This window comes from Rhodnius prolixus, unplaced genomic scaffold (genome assembly GCF_049639745.1).
Source record: "Rhodnius prolixus isolate KJV_2025 unplaced genomic scaffold, Rpr scaffold_2, whole genome shotgun sequence".
Taxonomy (NCBI): domain Eukaryota; kingdom Metazoa; phylum Arthropoda; class Insecta; order Hemiptera; family Reduviidae; genus Rhodnius; species Rhodnius prolixus.
The window spans coordinates 1,264,981-1,281,796 of NW_027411592.1; the positions used below are offsets into that span (position 1 = coordinate 1,264,981).

Below are 16,816 nucleotides of genomic sequence, written 5' to 3' on the forward strand. Positions count from 1 at the left end.
ATAGACAATATTAGTCTCCATATACAGGTAAAATATAATCAAATTCTATCGAATAGTTTTCGAGATATTTGACGGTAAAGTTTTCACTATATAGAACTGAAACAAACTTTAACCCTAAATATTTCGTTATCTGCTCGATAGATTTTTACTAAAATTTACTCAATTATAGACAATACTAGTCTCCATATACAGGTAAAATATAATCAAATTCTATCGAGTAGTTTTTGAGATATTTGAAGGTAAAATTTTCACATTATACAACGGAAACAAACTTTAACCCTAAATATCTCGTTTTCTGCTCGATAGATTTTTACAAACATTTACTCAATTATAGACAATACTAGTCTCCATATACAGGTAAAATATAATCAAATTCTATCGAGTAGTTTTCGAGATATTTGATGGTAAAATATTCACTATATAGAACAGAAACAAACTTTAACCCTAAATATTTCGTTTTCTGCTTGATAGATTTTTACTAAAATTTACTCAATTATAGACAATACTAGTCTCCATATACAGGTAAATTATAATCAAATTCTATCGAGTAGTTTTCGAGATATTTGAAGGTAAAGTTTTCACTATATAGAACTGAAACAAACTTTAACCCTAAATATCTCGTTTTCTGCTCGATAGATTTTTACTAAAATTTACTCAATTATAGACAATACTAGTCTCTATATACAAGTAAAATATATTCAAATTCTATCGAGTAGTTTTCGAGATAGTTGAAGGTAAAGATTTCACATTATACAACAGAAACGAACTTTAACCCTAAATATTTCGTTTTCTGCTCGATAGATTTTTACAAAAATTTACTCAATTATAGACAATACTAGTCTCCATATACAGGTAAAATATAATCAATATCTATCGAGTAGTTTTCGAGATATTTGAAGGTGAAGTTTTCACATTATGCAACAGAAAGAAACATTAACCCTAAATATTTCGTTTTCTGCTCGATAGATTTTTACTAAAATTTACTCAATTATAGACAATACTAGTCTCCATATACAGGTAAAGTATAATCAAAATCTATTGAGTAGTTTTCGAGATATTTGAAGGTAAAGTTTTCACATTATACAACAGAAACAAACATTAACCCTAAATATTTCGTTTTCTGCTCGATAGATTTTTACAAAAATTTACTCAATTATAGACAATACTAGTCTCCATATACAGGTAAAATATAATGAAAATCTATCGAATAGTTGTCGAGATATTTGAAGTTAAAATTTTCACTATATAGAACGGAAAGAAACTTTAACCTTAAATATTTCGTTTTCTGCTCGATAGATTTTTACTAAAATTTACTCAATTATAGACAATACTAGTCTCCATATACAGGTAGAGTATAATCAAAATCTATTAAGTAGTTTTCGAGATATTTGAAGGTAATGTTTTCACATTATACAACAGAAACAAACATTAACCCTAAATATTTCGTTTTCTGCTCGACAGATTTTTACTAAAATTTACTCAGTTATAGACAATACTAGTCTCCATATACAGGTAAAATATAATCAAATTCTATCGTGTAGTTTTCGAGATATTTGAAGGTAAAGTTTTCACTTTATAGAACAGAAACAAACATTAACCCTAAATATTTCGTTTTCTTTTCGATAGATTTTTACAAAAATTTACTCAATTATAGACAATACTAGTCTCCATATACAGGTAAAATATAATCAAAATCTATCGAGTAGTTTTCTAGATATTTGAAGGTAAAGTTTTCACCATATAGAACAGAAACAACCTTTAACCCTAAATATTTCGTTTTCTGCTCGATAGATTTTTACTAAAATTTACTCAATTATAGACAATACTAGTCTCCATATACAGGTAAAATATATTCAAATTCTATTGAGTAGTTTTCGAGATATTTGAAGGTAAAGTTTTCACATTATAGAACAGAAAGAAACTTTAACCCTAAATATTTCGTTTTCTGCTCGATAGATTTTTACTAACATTTACTCAATTATAGACAATACTAGTCTCCATATACAGGTAAAATATAATCAAATTCTATCGAGTAGTTTTCGAGATATTTGAAGGTAAAGTTTTCACTATATAGAACTGAAACAAACTTTAACCCTAAATATTTCGTTTTCTGCTTGATAGATTTTTACAAAAATTTACTCAATTATAGACAATACTAGTCTCCATATCGTCGCCTAAGAAGTGATACCTCGTAACTACAATTTCAACGAAAATTACATTTTTTTATATAAAAATTGAATATATATATAAAATTTATTTTATATAAATTACACTTTCAAGACGACAGTCACACTAATAGTTAATATTGAAAGAAGAATTACTGTATGCCTTAAAATGAATTTTATATCCTGTTTTTTCCTTCTCCTGTAAAGTTGATATTTTCTAGTTACGAGGTATCACTTCTTAGGCGACGATATACAGGTAAAATATAATCAATAACTATCGAGTAGGTTTCGAGATATTTGATGGTAAAGTTTTCACTATATACAACAGAAACAAATTTTAACCCTAAATATTTCGTTTTCTGCTCGATAGATTTTTACTAAACTTTACTCAATTATAGACAATATTAGTCTCCATATACAGGTAAAATATAATCAAATTCTATCGAATAGTTTTCGAGATATTTGAAGGTAAAGTTTTCACTATATAGAACTGAAACAAACTTTAACCCTAAATATTTCGTTATCTGCTCGATAGATTTTTACTAAAATTTACTCAATTATAGACAATACTAGTCTCCATATACAGGTAAAATATAATCAAATTCTATCGTGTAGTTTTCGAGATATTTGAAGGTAAAGTTTTCACTTTATAGAACAGAAACAAACATTAACCCTAAATATTTCGTTTTCTTTTCGATAGATTTTTACAAAAATTTACTCAATTATAGACAATACTAGTCTCCATATACAGGTAAAATATAATCAAAATCTATCGAGTAGTTTTCTAGATATTTGAAGGTAAAGTTTTCACCATATAGAACAGAAACAACCTTTAACCCTAAATATTTCGTTTTCTGCTCGATAGATTTTTACTAAAATTTACTCAATTATAGACAATACTAGTCTCCATATACAGGTAAAATATATTCAAATTCTATTGAGTAGTTTTCGAGATATTTGAAGGTAAAGTTTTCACATTATAGAACAGAAAGAAACTTTAACCCTAAATATTTCGTTTTCTGCTCGATAGATTTTTACTAACATTTACTCAGTTATAGACAATACTAGTCTCCATATACAGGTAAAATATAATCAAATTCTATCGAGTAGTTTTCGAGATATTTGAAGGTAAAGTTTTCACTATATAGAACTGAAACAAACTTTAACCCTAAATATTTCGTTTTCTGCTTGATAGATTTTTACAAAAATTTACTCAATTATAGACAATACTAGTCTCCATATCGTCGCCTAAGAAGTGATACCTCGTAACTACAATTTCAACGAAAATTACATTTTTTTATATAAAAAATGAATATATATATAAAATTTATTTTATATAAATTACACTTTCAAGACGACAGTCACACTAATAGTTAATATTGAAAGAAGAATTACTGTATGCCTTAAAATGAATTTTATATCCTGTTTTTTCCTTCTCCTGTAAAGTTGATATTTTCTAGTTACGAGGTATCACTTCTTAGGCGACGATATACAGGTAAAATATAATCAATAACTATCGAGTAGGTTTCGAGATATTTGATGGTAAAGTTTTCACTATATACAACAGAAACAAATTTTAACCCTAAATATTTCGTTTTCTGCTCGATAGATTTTTACTAAACTTTACTCAATTATAGACAATATTAGTCTCCATATACAGGTAAAATATAATCAAATTCTATCGAATAGTTTTCGAGATATTTGAAGGTAAAGTTTTCACTATATAGAACTGAAACAAACTTTAACCCTAAATATTTCGTTATCTGCTCGATAGATTTTTACTAAAATTTACTCAATTATAGACAATACTAGTCTCCATATACAGGTAAAATATAATCAAATTCTATCGTGTAGTTTTCGAGATATTTGAAGGTAAAGTTTTCACTTTATAGAACAGAAACAAACATTAACCCTAAATATTTCGTTTTCTTCTCGATAGATTTTTACAAAAATTTACTCAATTATAGACAATACTAGTCTCCATATACAGGTAAAATATAATCAAAATCTATCGAGTAGTTTTCTAGATATTTGAAGGTAAAGTTTTCACTATATAGAACAGAAACAAACATTAACCCTAAATATTTCGTTTTCTGCTCGATAGATTTTTACTAAAATTTACTCAATTATAGACAATACTAGTCTCCATATACAGGTAAAATATAATCAAATTCTATCGAGTAGTTTTCGAGATATTTGAAGGTGAGGTTTTCACTATATAGAACAGAAACAAACATTAACCCTAAATATTTCGTTTTCTGCTCGATAGATTTTTACTAAAATTTACTCAATTATAGACAATACTAGTCTCCATATACAGGTAAAATATAATCAAATTCTATCGAGTAGTTTTCGAGATATTTGAAGGTAAAGTTTTCACTATATAGAACTGAAACAAACTTTAACCCTAAATATCTCGTTTTCTGCTCGATAGATTTTTACTAAAATTTACTCAATTATAGACAATACTAGTCTCTATATACAGGTAAAATATATTCAAATTCTATTGAGTAGTTTTCGAGATATTTGAAGGTAAAGTTTTCACATTATACAACAGAAACGAACTTTAACCCTAAATATTTCGTTTTCTGCTCGATAGATTTTTACAAAAATTTACTCAATTATAGACAATACTAGTCTCCATATACAGGTAAAATATAATCAATATCTATCGAGTAGTTTTCGAGATATTTGAAGGTGAGGTTTTCACATTATGCAACAGAAAGAAACATTAACCCTAAATATTTCGTTTTCTGCTCGATAGATATTTACTAAAATTTACTCAATTATAGACAATACTAGTCTCCATATACAGGTAAAGTATAATCAAAATCTATTGAGTAGTTTTCGAGATATTTGAAGGTAAAGTTTTCACATTATACAACAGAAACAAACATTAACCCTAAATATTTCGTTTTCTGCTCGATAGATTTTTACAAAAATTTACTCAATTATAGACAATACTAGTCTCCATATACAGGTAAAATATAATGAAAATCTATCGAGTAGTTGTCGAGATATTTGAAGTTAAAATTTTCACTATATAGAACGGAAAGAAACTTTAACCCTAAATATCTCGTTTTCTGCTCGATAGATTTTTACTAAAATTTACTCAATTATAGACAATACTAGTCTCTATATACAAGTAAAATATATTCAAATTCTATCGAGTAGTTTTCGAGATAGTTGAAGGTAAAGATTTCACATTATACAACAGAAACGAACTTTAACCCTAAATATTTCGTTTTCTGCTCGATAGATTTTTACTAAAATTTACTCAATTATAGACAATACTAGTCTCCATATACAGGTAAAGTATAATCAAAATCTATTGAGTAGTTTTCGAGATATTTGAAGGTAAAGTTTTCACATTATACAACAGAAACAAACATTAACCCTAAATATTTCGTTTTCTGCTCGATAGATTTTTACAAAAATTTACTCAATTATAGACAATACTAGTCTCCATATACAGGTAAAATATAATGAAAATCTATCGAGTAGTTGTCGAGATATTTGAAGTTAAAATTTTCACTATATAGAACGGAAAGAAACTTTAACCTTAAATATCTCGTTTTCTGCTCGATAGATTTTTACTAAAATTTACTCAATTATAGACAATACTAGTCTTCATATACAGGTAAAATATAATCAAATTCTATCGAGTATTTTTCGAGATATTTGAAGGTGAAGTTTTCACATTATGCAACAGAAACAAACTTTAACCCTAAATATTTCGTTTTCTGCTCGATAGATTTTTACTAAAATTTACTCAATTATAGACAATACTAGTCTCCATATACAGGTAGAGTATAATCAAAATCTATTAAGTAGTTTTCGAGATATTTGAAGGTAAAGTTTTCACATTATACAACAGAAACAAACATTAACCCTAAATATTTCGTTTTCTGCTCGACAGATTTTTACTAAAATTTACTCAGTTATAGACAATACTAGTCTCCATATACAGGTAAAATATAATCAAATTCTATCGTGTAGTTTTCGAGATATTTGAAGGTAAAGTTTTCACTTTATAGAACAGAAACAAACATTAACCCTAAATATTTCGTTTTCTTTTCGATAGATTTTTACAAAAATTTACTCAATTATAGACAATACTAGTCTCCATATACAGGTAAAATATAATCAAAATCTATCGAGTAGTTTTCTAGATATTTGAAGGTAAAGTTTTCACCATATAGAACAGAAACAACCTTTAACCCTAAATATTTCGTTTTCTGCTCGATAGATTTTTACTAAAATTTACTCAATTATAGACAATACTAGTCTCCATATACAGGTAAAATATATTCAAATTCTATTGAGTAGTTTTCGAGATATTTGAAGGTAAAGTTTTCACATTATAGAACAGAAAGAAACTTTAACCCTAAATATTTCGTTTTCTGCTCGATAGATTTTTACTAAAATTTACTCAATTATAGACAATACTAGTCTCCATATACAGGTAAAATATAATCAAATTCTATCGTGTAGTTTTCGAGATATTTGAAGGTAAAGTTTTCACTTTATAGAACAGAAACAAACATTAACCCTAAATATTTCGTTTTCTTTTCGATAGATTTTTACAAAAATTTACTCAATTATAGACAATACTAGTCTCCATATACAGGTAAAATATAATCAAAATCTATCGAGTAGTTTTCTAGATATTTGAAGGTAAAGTTTTCACTATATAGAACAGAAACAAACTTTAACCCTAAATATTTCGTTTTCTGCTCGATAGATTTTTACTAAAATTTACTCAATTATAGACAATACTAGTCTCCATATACAGGTAAAATATAATCAAATTCTATCGAGTAGTTTTCGAGATATTTGAAGGTAAAGTTTTCACTATATAGAACTGAAACAAACTTTAACCCTAAATATCTCGTTTTCTGCTCGATAGATTTTTACTAAAATTTACTCAATTATAGACAATACTAGTCTCTATATACAGGTAAAATATATTCAAATTCTATTTGGTAGTTTTCGAGATATTTGAAGGTAAAGTTTTCACATTATACAACAGAAACGAACTTTAACCCTAAATATTTCGTTTTCTGCTCGATAGATTTTTACAAAAATTTACTCAATTATAGACAATACTAGTCTCCATATACAGGTAAAATATAATCAATATCTATCGAGTAGTTTTCGAGATATTTGAAGGTGAGGTTTTCACATTATGCAACAGAAAGAAACATTAACCCTAAATATTTCGTTTTCTGCTCGATAGATATTTACTAAAATTTACTCAATTATAGACAATACTAGTCTCCATATACAGGTAAAGTATAATCAAAATCTATTGAGTAGTTTTCGAGATATTTGAAGGTAAAGTTTTCACATTATACAACAGAAACAAACATTAACCCTAAATATTTCGTTTTCTGCTCGATAGATTTTTACAAAAATTTACTCAATTATAGACAATACTAGTCTCCATATACAGGTAAAATATAATCAAATTCTATCGAGTAGTTTTCGAGATATTTGAAGGTGAAGTTTTCACATTATGCAACAGAATCAAACTTTAACCCTAAATATTTCGTTTTCTGCTCGATAGATTTTTACTAAAATTTACTCAATTATAGACAATACTAGTCTCCATATACAGGTAAAGTATAATCAAAATCTATTGAGTAGTTTTCGAGATATTTGAAGGTAAAGTTTTCACATTATACAACAGAAACAAACAATAACCCTAAATATTTCGTTTTCTGCTCGACAGATTTTTACTAAAATTTACTCAGTTATAGACAATACTAGTCTCTATATACAGGTAAAATATATTCAAATTCTATCGAGTAGTTTTCGAGATATTTGAAGGTAAAGTTTTCACATTATACAACAGAAACGAACTTTAACCCTAAATATTTCGTTTTCTGCTCGATAGATTTTTACAAAAATTTACTCAATTATAGACAATACTAGTCTCCATATACAGGTAAAATATAATCAATATCTATCGAGTAGTTTTCGAGATATTTGAAGGTGAATTTTTCACATTATGCAACAGAAAGAAACATTAACCCTAAATATTTCGTTTTCTGCTCGATAGATTTTTACTAAAATTTACTCAATTATAGACAATACTAGTCTCCATATACAGGTAAAGTATAATCAAAATCTATTGAGTAGTTTTCGAGATATTTGAAGGTAAAGTTTTCACATTATACAACAGAAACAAACATTAACCCTAAATATTTCGTTTTCTGCTCGATAGATTTTTACAAAAATTTACTCAATTATAGACAATACTAGTCTCCATATACAGGTAAAATATAATGAAAATCTATCGAGTAGTTGTCGAGATATTTGAAGTTAAAATTTTCACTATATAGAACGGAAAGAAACTTTAACCCTAAACATTTCGTTTTCTGCTCGATAGATTTTTACTAAAATTTACTCAGTTATAGACAAAACTAGTCTCCATATACAGGTAAAATATAATCAAATTCTATCGAGTAGTTTTCGAGATATTTGAAGGTAAAGTTTTCACTATATAGAACTGAAACAAACTTTAACCCTAAATATTTCGTTTTCTGCTCGATAGATTTTTACTAAAATTTACTCAATTATAGACAATACTAGTCTCCATATACAGGTAAAGTATAATCAAAATCTATTGAGTAGTTTTCGAGATATTTGAAGGTAAAGTTTTCACATTATACAACAGAAACAAACATTAACCCTAAATATTTCGTTTTCTGCTCGATAGATTTTTACAAAAATTTACTCAATTATAGACAATACTAGTCTCCATATACAGGTAAAATATAATCAAATTCTATCGAATAGTTTTCGAGATATTTGATGGTTAAGTTTTCACATTATATAACAGAATCAATCTTTAACCCTAAATATTTCGTTTTCTGCTCGATAGATTTTCACAAAAATTTACTCAATTATAGACAATACTAGTCTCCATATACAGGTAAAATATAATCAAATTCTATCGTGTAGTATTCGAGATATTTGAAGGTAAAGTTTTCACTTTATAGAACAGAAACAAACATTAACCCTAAAAATTTCGTTTTCTTTTCGATAGATTTTTACAAAAATTTACTCAATTATAGACAATACTAGTCTCCATATACAGGTAAAATATAATGAAAATCTATCGAGTAGTTTTCGAGATATTTGAAGTTAAAATTTTCACTATATAGAACGGAAAGAAACTTTAACCCTAAACATTTCGTTTTCTGCTCGATAGATTTTTACTAAAATTTACTCAGTTATAGACAATACTAGTCTCCATATACAGGTAAAATATAATCAAATTCTATCGAGTAGTTTTCGAGATATTTGAAGGTAAAGTTTTCACTATATAGAACTGAAACAAACTTTAACCCTAAATATTTCGTTTTCTGCTCGATAGATTTTTACTAAAATTTACTCAATTATAGACAATACTAGTCTCCATATACAGGTAAAGTATAATCAAAATCTATTGAGTAGTTTTCGAGATATTTGAAGGTAAAGTTTTCACATTATACAACAGAAACAAACATTAACCCTAAATATTTCGTTTTCTGCTTGATAGATTTTTACAAAAATTTACTCAATTATAGACAATACTAGTCTCCATATACAGGTAAAATATAATCAAATTCTATCGAATAGTTTTCGAGATATTTGAAGGTTAAGTTTTCACATTATATAACAGAATCGATCTTTAACCCTAAATATTTCGTTTTCTGCTCGATAGATTTTTACAAAAATTTACTCAATTATAGACAATACTAGTCTCCATATACAGGTAAAATATAATGAAAATCTATCGAGTAGTTGTCGAGATATTTGAAGTTAAAATTTTCACTATATAGAACGGAAAGAAACTTTAACCCTAAACATTTCGTTTTCTGCTCGATAGATTTTTACTAAAATTTACTCAATTAGTAGTAGTAGTAGTAGACTTTATTTAAGAAATAAATTACAATAATTAAAATAAATATGTATTATATAATGTAATAATAAAGATTTTATCTCTGATCAATTGATCGTCGGAGGAAATATACTCAATTATAGACAATACTAGTCTCCATATACAGGTAAAATATAATCAAATTCTATCGTGTAGTTTTCGAGATATTTGAAGGTAAAGTTTTCACTTTATAGAACAGAAACAAACATTAACCCTAAATATTTCGTTTTCTTTTCGATAGATTTTTACTAAAATTTACTCAATTATAGACAATACTAGTCTCCATATACAGGTAAAATATAATCAAATTCTATCGTGTAGTTTTCGAGATATTTGAAGGTAAAGTTTTCACATTATACAACAGAAACAAACTTTAACCCTAAATATTTCGTTTTCTGCTCGATAGATTTTTACAAAAATTTACTCAATTATAGACAATACTAGTCTCCATATACAGGTAAAGTATAATGAAAATCTATCGAGTAGTTGTCGAGATATTTGAAGTTAAAATTTTCACTATATAGAACGGAAAGAAACTTTAACCCTAAACATTTCGTTTTCTGCTCGATAGATTTTTACTAAAATTTACTCAGTTATAGACAATACTAGTCTCCATATACAGGTAAAATATAATCAAATTCTATCGAGTAGTTTTCGAGATATTTGAAGGTAAAGTTTTCACTATATAGAACTGAAACAAACTTTAACCCTAAATATTTCGTTTTCTGCTCGATAGATTTTTACTAAAATTTACTCAATTATAGACAATACTAGTCTCCATATACAGGTAAAGTATAATCAAAATTTATTGAGTAGTTTTCGAGATATTTGAAGCTAAAGTTTTCACATTATACAACAGAAACAAACATTAACCCTAAATATTTCGTTTTCTGCTCGACAGATTTTTACAAAAATTTACTCAATTATAGACAATACTAGTCTCCATATACAGGTAAAATATAATGAAAATCTATCGTGTAGTTTTCGAGATATTTGAAGGTAAAGTTTTCACATTATACAACAGAAAGAAACTTTAACCCTAAATATTTCGTTTTCTGCTCGATAGATTTTTACTAAAATTTACTCAGTTATAGACAATACTAGTCTCCATATACAGGTAAAATATAATCAAATTCTATCGAGTAGTTTTCGAGATATTCGAAGGTAAAGTTTTCACTATATAGAACTGAAACAAACTTTAACCCTAAATATCTCGTTTTCTGCTCGATAGATTTTTACTAAAATTTACTCAATTATAGACAATACTAGTCTCCATATAGAAGTAAAATATAATCATAATCTATCGAGTAGTTTTCGAGATATTTGAAGGTAAAGTTTTCACTATATAGAACAGAAACAAACTTTAACCCTAAATATTTCGTTTTCTGCACGATAGATTTTTCCTAAAATTTACTCAATTATAGACAATACTAGTCTCCATATACAGGTAAAATATAATCAAATTCTATCGAATAGTTTTCGAGATATTTGAAGGTTAAGTTTTCACATTATATAACAGAAACAAACTTTAACCCTAAATATTTCGTTTTCTGCTCGATAGATTTTTACTAAAATTTACTCAATTATAGACAATACTAGTCTCCATATACAGGTAAAGTATAATCAAAATCTATTGAGTAGTTTTCGAGATATTTGAAGGTAATGTTTTCACATTATACAACAGAAACAAACATTAACCCTAAATATTTCGTTTTCTGCTCGATAGATTTTTACAAAAATTTACTCAATTATAGACAATACTAGTCTCCATATACAGGTAAAATATAATGAAAATCTATCGTGTAGTTTTCGAGATATTTGAAGGTAAAGTTTTCACATTATACAACAGAAAGAAACTTTAACCCTAAATATTTCGTTTTCTGCTCGATAGATTTTTACTAAAATTTACTCAGTTATAGACAATACTAGTCTCCATATACAGGTAAAGTATAATCAAAATCTATTGAGTAGTTTTCGAGATATTTGAAGGTAATGTTTTCACATTATACAATAGAAACAAACATTAACCCTAAATATTTCGTTTTCTGCTCGATAGATTTTTACAAAAATTTACTCAATTATAGACAATACTAGTCTCCATATACAGGTAAAATATAATGAAAATCTATCGTGTAGTTTTCGAGATATTTGAAGGTAAAGTTTTCACATTATACAACAGAAAGAAACTTTAACCCTAAATATTTCGTTTTCTGCTCGATAGATTTTTACTAAAATTTACTCAGTTATAGACAATACTAGTCTCCATATACAGGTAAAATATAATCAAATTCTATCGAGTAGTTTTCGAGATATTTGAAGGTAAAGTTTTCACTATATAGAACTGAAACAAACTTTAACCCTAAATATCTCGTTTTCTGCTCGATAGATTTTTACTAAAATTTACTCAATTATAGACAATACTAGTCTCCATATACAGGTAAAGTATAATCAAAATCTATTGAGTAGTTTTCGAGATATTTGAAGGTAATGTTTTCACATTATACAACAGAAACAAACATTAACCCTAAATATTTCGTTTTCTGCTCGATAGATTTTTACTAAAATTTACTCAGTTATAGACAATACTAGTCTCCATATACAGGTAAAATATAATCAAATTCTATCGAGTAGTTTTCGAGATATTTGAAGGTAAAGTTTTCACTATATAGAACTGAAACAAACTTTAACCCTAAATATTTCGTTTTCTGCTCGATAGATTTTTACTAAAATTTACTCAATTATAGACAATACTAGTCTCCATATACAGGTAAAATATAATCAAATTCTATCGAATAGTTTTCGAGATATTTGAACGTTAAGTTTTCACATTATATAACAGAATCAAACTTTAACCCTAAATATTTCGTTTTCTGCTCGATAGATTTTTACAAAAATTTACTCAATTATAGACAATACTAGTCTTCATTTACAGGTAAGATATAATCAAAATCTATTGAGTAGTTTTCGAGATATTTGATACATTTTAATTTTAGCGTTAGTTGTGTTTGGTTAACATTGACGGAAGTTTATTCTTCGCGCGCAGATTTGCGAATTATCAGTTCGTGGTATCGTTAGTTTTTTTTGGTTTAGATTCTCGGTTAGTCTTCACGATTGACTTCTCTTTACCATTTCCAGTATGGGGGAATTAATAGTCTTCCAAACGGCGATTATCGATGGAAATGTTAGAATAAATGGGTGCGATTACAAAAACATACTCGTTCTAGTTGTGTGAGATTTGGTGTCATTTTTAAAATGTCAAAAGTTAGAAGTGGCGGCAAAAAAGAATTTTTTTTTTGGTTCATTAGTGCAAGAAGAAGGGAGGTTTGATTGCGTCGCCGGAGTATGACCTGATAGACCTGTGCGTGAGGGAGGTCAGGATTGGCTGCAGGGGGGCTGACGTTTTGCTCTAGTATGCCCTGCAGCGGATGTCCTTGCCCTGCGCGGCTGTTTTTCGCTCCTTCCACCACCGCTCCCCTTCTCACGGGTAACCTAAGACATGAATTTCCCTGGGAAAGTGTGCGTTATTTCAATGTTTTAAGAAAATCGTAAGTTTTTTTTTTTTATTTTTAGTGAATGTAGGAGAAAATTTCAGAAAAAGATATTTCACATTTTCAGAATCGAGAATTTTTGGTCTCTGGGCATCGCATCCTGTAAATTTCTAATGAAACATTAAAAATTTCGGTCGACCACAATATCTTATTAATCTTCGCAAAAAGACAAAAAGTTACTTGTCAGAGGTCTAGTTGTGCTAACCCACAGACTCGAGCTCATCACCAGACTAGCGAAGACTAACGAAATGCACGCACGGTGGAAGCAGACTACCAGCGAAACGTAGTGAAATTGAAAGTTATTGGTTTCCGCGAGCCACACAAAGGGTTTGAGAGGAAATCGCGAAAGGGCTTTGAACTGGATCTGGTTGACCTATTTTGGCTACAGCTTGTCACCCTTTTTTTCTTCGATCATTCAAGGTGCAGAAGGCACGAGCGATTGGCACGCTGGAATACTACTTGCTTGTGCCTTCGTTTAGCCATGAAAGAGGATAGCGACTCCAGTTCCGGCTGGAGTGGTAAGAGGCGCCGTGAGTAAGGGTACGTTCACAACGGAGCTGTGAGCATAGATGATAGCGGAGATGATAGCATTGATGCATCAGCGCTTATAGAATAACCTAGTACATTCTTATGTGAGCGTGCACAACGAAGCTTCGACTAGTGACTCATACTCGCTGGTATAAACGAGCATAGATGATAGAATTGAATTTTTCATTTTTATGTAGCTGAACTCCAGTATCGGAGCTTCAAAATGGACGTCGAAAAATTATTTAGTGCTGTCTTTACTCATTATTTTTTATTATTTACTTTTAAACAATATTTTGTTTTTTAAATCGTGCTTACATTTATTTTCATGTGTATTTATTTGTTGTTTTTTTTTAATCAGATCATTACTTACCTAAGAGTAATCACTAGTTTTTCTTCTATGGTTATAGGATTTCCATGACAATTTTTCCAAAGTTTTCTTAATTTTGACCTTATTTTTTCTAAAATGTAGTTGAATGAGGGTGGACCCATCCTCACATATTCAAAAAAACGATCTGGATAATTTCTAAGTTCCTTATATAAATAGTGAAATTCGCCCAAAGTACTTCGTTTTTTATTTATGATATGTACATGATATTTTCTAAAGCGTTTTTTCTTTAAAATATACCATTTTGTTGCTGGTGAACATAAAAACTCTTCTTCACTTCTCGGACATGTTGCATGTATCACAGCTCCGTTGTGCACACTAATCAGCGATTATATTTTACTCTATCAGTTATCATCTCTGCTATCATCTATACTCACAGCTCCGTTGTAAATGTACTCTAAGGAAGATCGGTTCCAACTTCCTGTGAGATTAACTGAAGTAGCTATATGTTGAATCAAACAGGAAATTAGACATCATGTTCTGATTGAGTTTCTTCCGTAATTTTATGTCAATAAATATGTGCGTATGTATGTTTATAGTTTGATTACGCACTATTTGTTGTTGAAGATCACACCACTATTGTTTGTGATTTCATATCTTAGTATCGATAGTACCGTTATCAATACTCACAAAGAATAAATAATGGAATATCAAGTATCATTTATTCTAACCAAGATTTTTATATTTTTACTTCCTTTTTTTTTTGACTTTCCTTAATATTTTTTCCAAAATCTGAACCATTTCGGTAGATTGTTCAAAACCGGAAGTGACGCCTCTACGCTAAACGCCTACACCCAAATAGCGAACTAATTACCAAAAAGCAACAATTTTTTTCTTAATAACTCGTGAATAGCAAGGACTGAAATTAGAGCGGAAATGGCAAACTCTCTTGACAGCTTTATCCTCCTCTAATGAGCTGACCTATGAAATCTCGTAACTCTAGATTCTGACCATACTTGCCCCAAATCCTGGTAAGACTGCACCGAATAGACTGCAAGTTTTCCAAAATATAGAATTGAGTATCGCCTTGGAGCAGCGTGGAATGCTCCAAACTAGAGGAAGCTGGAAGTACGCAGCTTCATTTCTAGAGAATGTACAGAGGCTGGACCACAACATCCACTTTGGGGGGGAAGAAACTAGATCGATGACGGCTAAAACCCCAAGTACTGCCATTTCCTGTACTTGCAGACCTAACCGGCTGCCGGTGATCATATTTTAAAGATCGGTGGCATTTCTTCTTAAAAAAATGAAGTTACTCTTGGCTTAGACATTTAAAATCTTGTTGCGTGAACTCTTTGATCACAGTTAGGGGTGTGGCGCTTTTACTGTCCATCCGGTCATCCTGCCTCATTCTTCAGACTTTACCTTTTCCGTTTTGCAGAAAATTCTCTCGACGGGTGCAGCTCTGTCGGGCAGCTTGACAATGGATTCTGTAATTTAGATTTTATCTAATTTTTGCGCACAGTTCTCAGCTTATACATTTGGCTTTATTTCGATTTTTACCAAATAACCTGGTTGAAAATTACACACTAGGTGAAACGTATGGAAAGTACCTTCAAAACGGGACAGTCCTGGCTAAAACAGAACGTTTGATAAGGCTACCCTAAAGGGCAATTAGATAGGGGGCAAAACGGGCAGGTTTTCTTTTGGAGTGTCAAGGTCGTTGTTGAATATCGCCAACAGGAGAGCGGCAGCACAGAGCAGGGTACTGACTGGTGGAAACTGGTTGAGGAGGCCAAGACTCAGCAATGAGTGGTAGCGCCATTGTCATGTTCTGGGTAATGACATTGTGAGAGCATTGAAACTGCTTCCCCCCTCGGAAGGGCCGTGTAAGGACTCGTAAGATTCCAATATTTGTAGCGCTATCGCCACGATACAATAGAATTTCCAATTTTTTACCAATGCTTCCAAAAATAGGTGTAAAGCCTAGTAGATGTAATGTAGCGGCCCTCTAATGATGAGTAGTGAGTGATGTTCATGATTTAGAAAAAATTCGACTGGAATTGGTTTCACCTCTTCTTTATAATCTGCCTTTTCAGCATATTGTACGGTTGTAACACCTGCTGCGATTAAGATCTAAAGAGTGCGACCAAAAAAAAACTGGTTTCTCCGAAGTTTTGTCATTCTCTAGGCAGTGTTGTTTTAAGGGTTCCACATGAATTTGACGATGTATGAATCCTCAATTGAACATTTAGTTAGACTAATAGTGCTAGTTAATGTGAGTCACCAAAACTGATTTTATGAATCGCTGATGATGGCT

At 29.4% G+C, this 16,816-nt stretch overlaps 1 protein-coding gene across 12 annotated transcripts in view; it reads left to right on the forward strand.

Annotated features, from left to right (window-relative positions):
- The window catches only part of LOC141448715 (MAP kinase-interacting serine/threonine-protein kinase 1-like), a 126,566-nt gene that overhangs the window by 62,658 nt on the left and 47,092 nt on the right, over positions 1 to 16,816 (forward strand). The window lies entirely within an intron of this gene.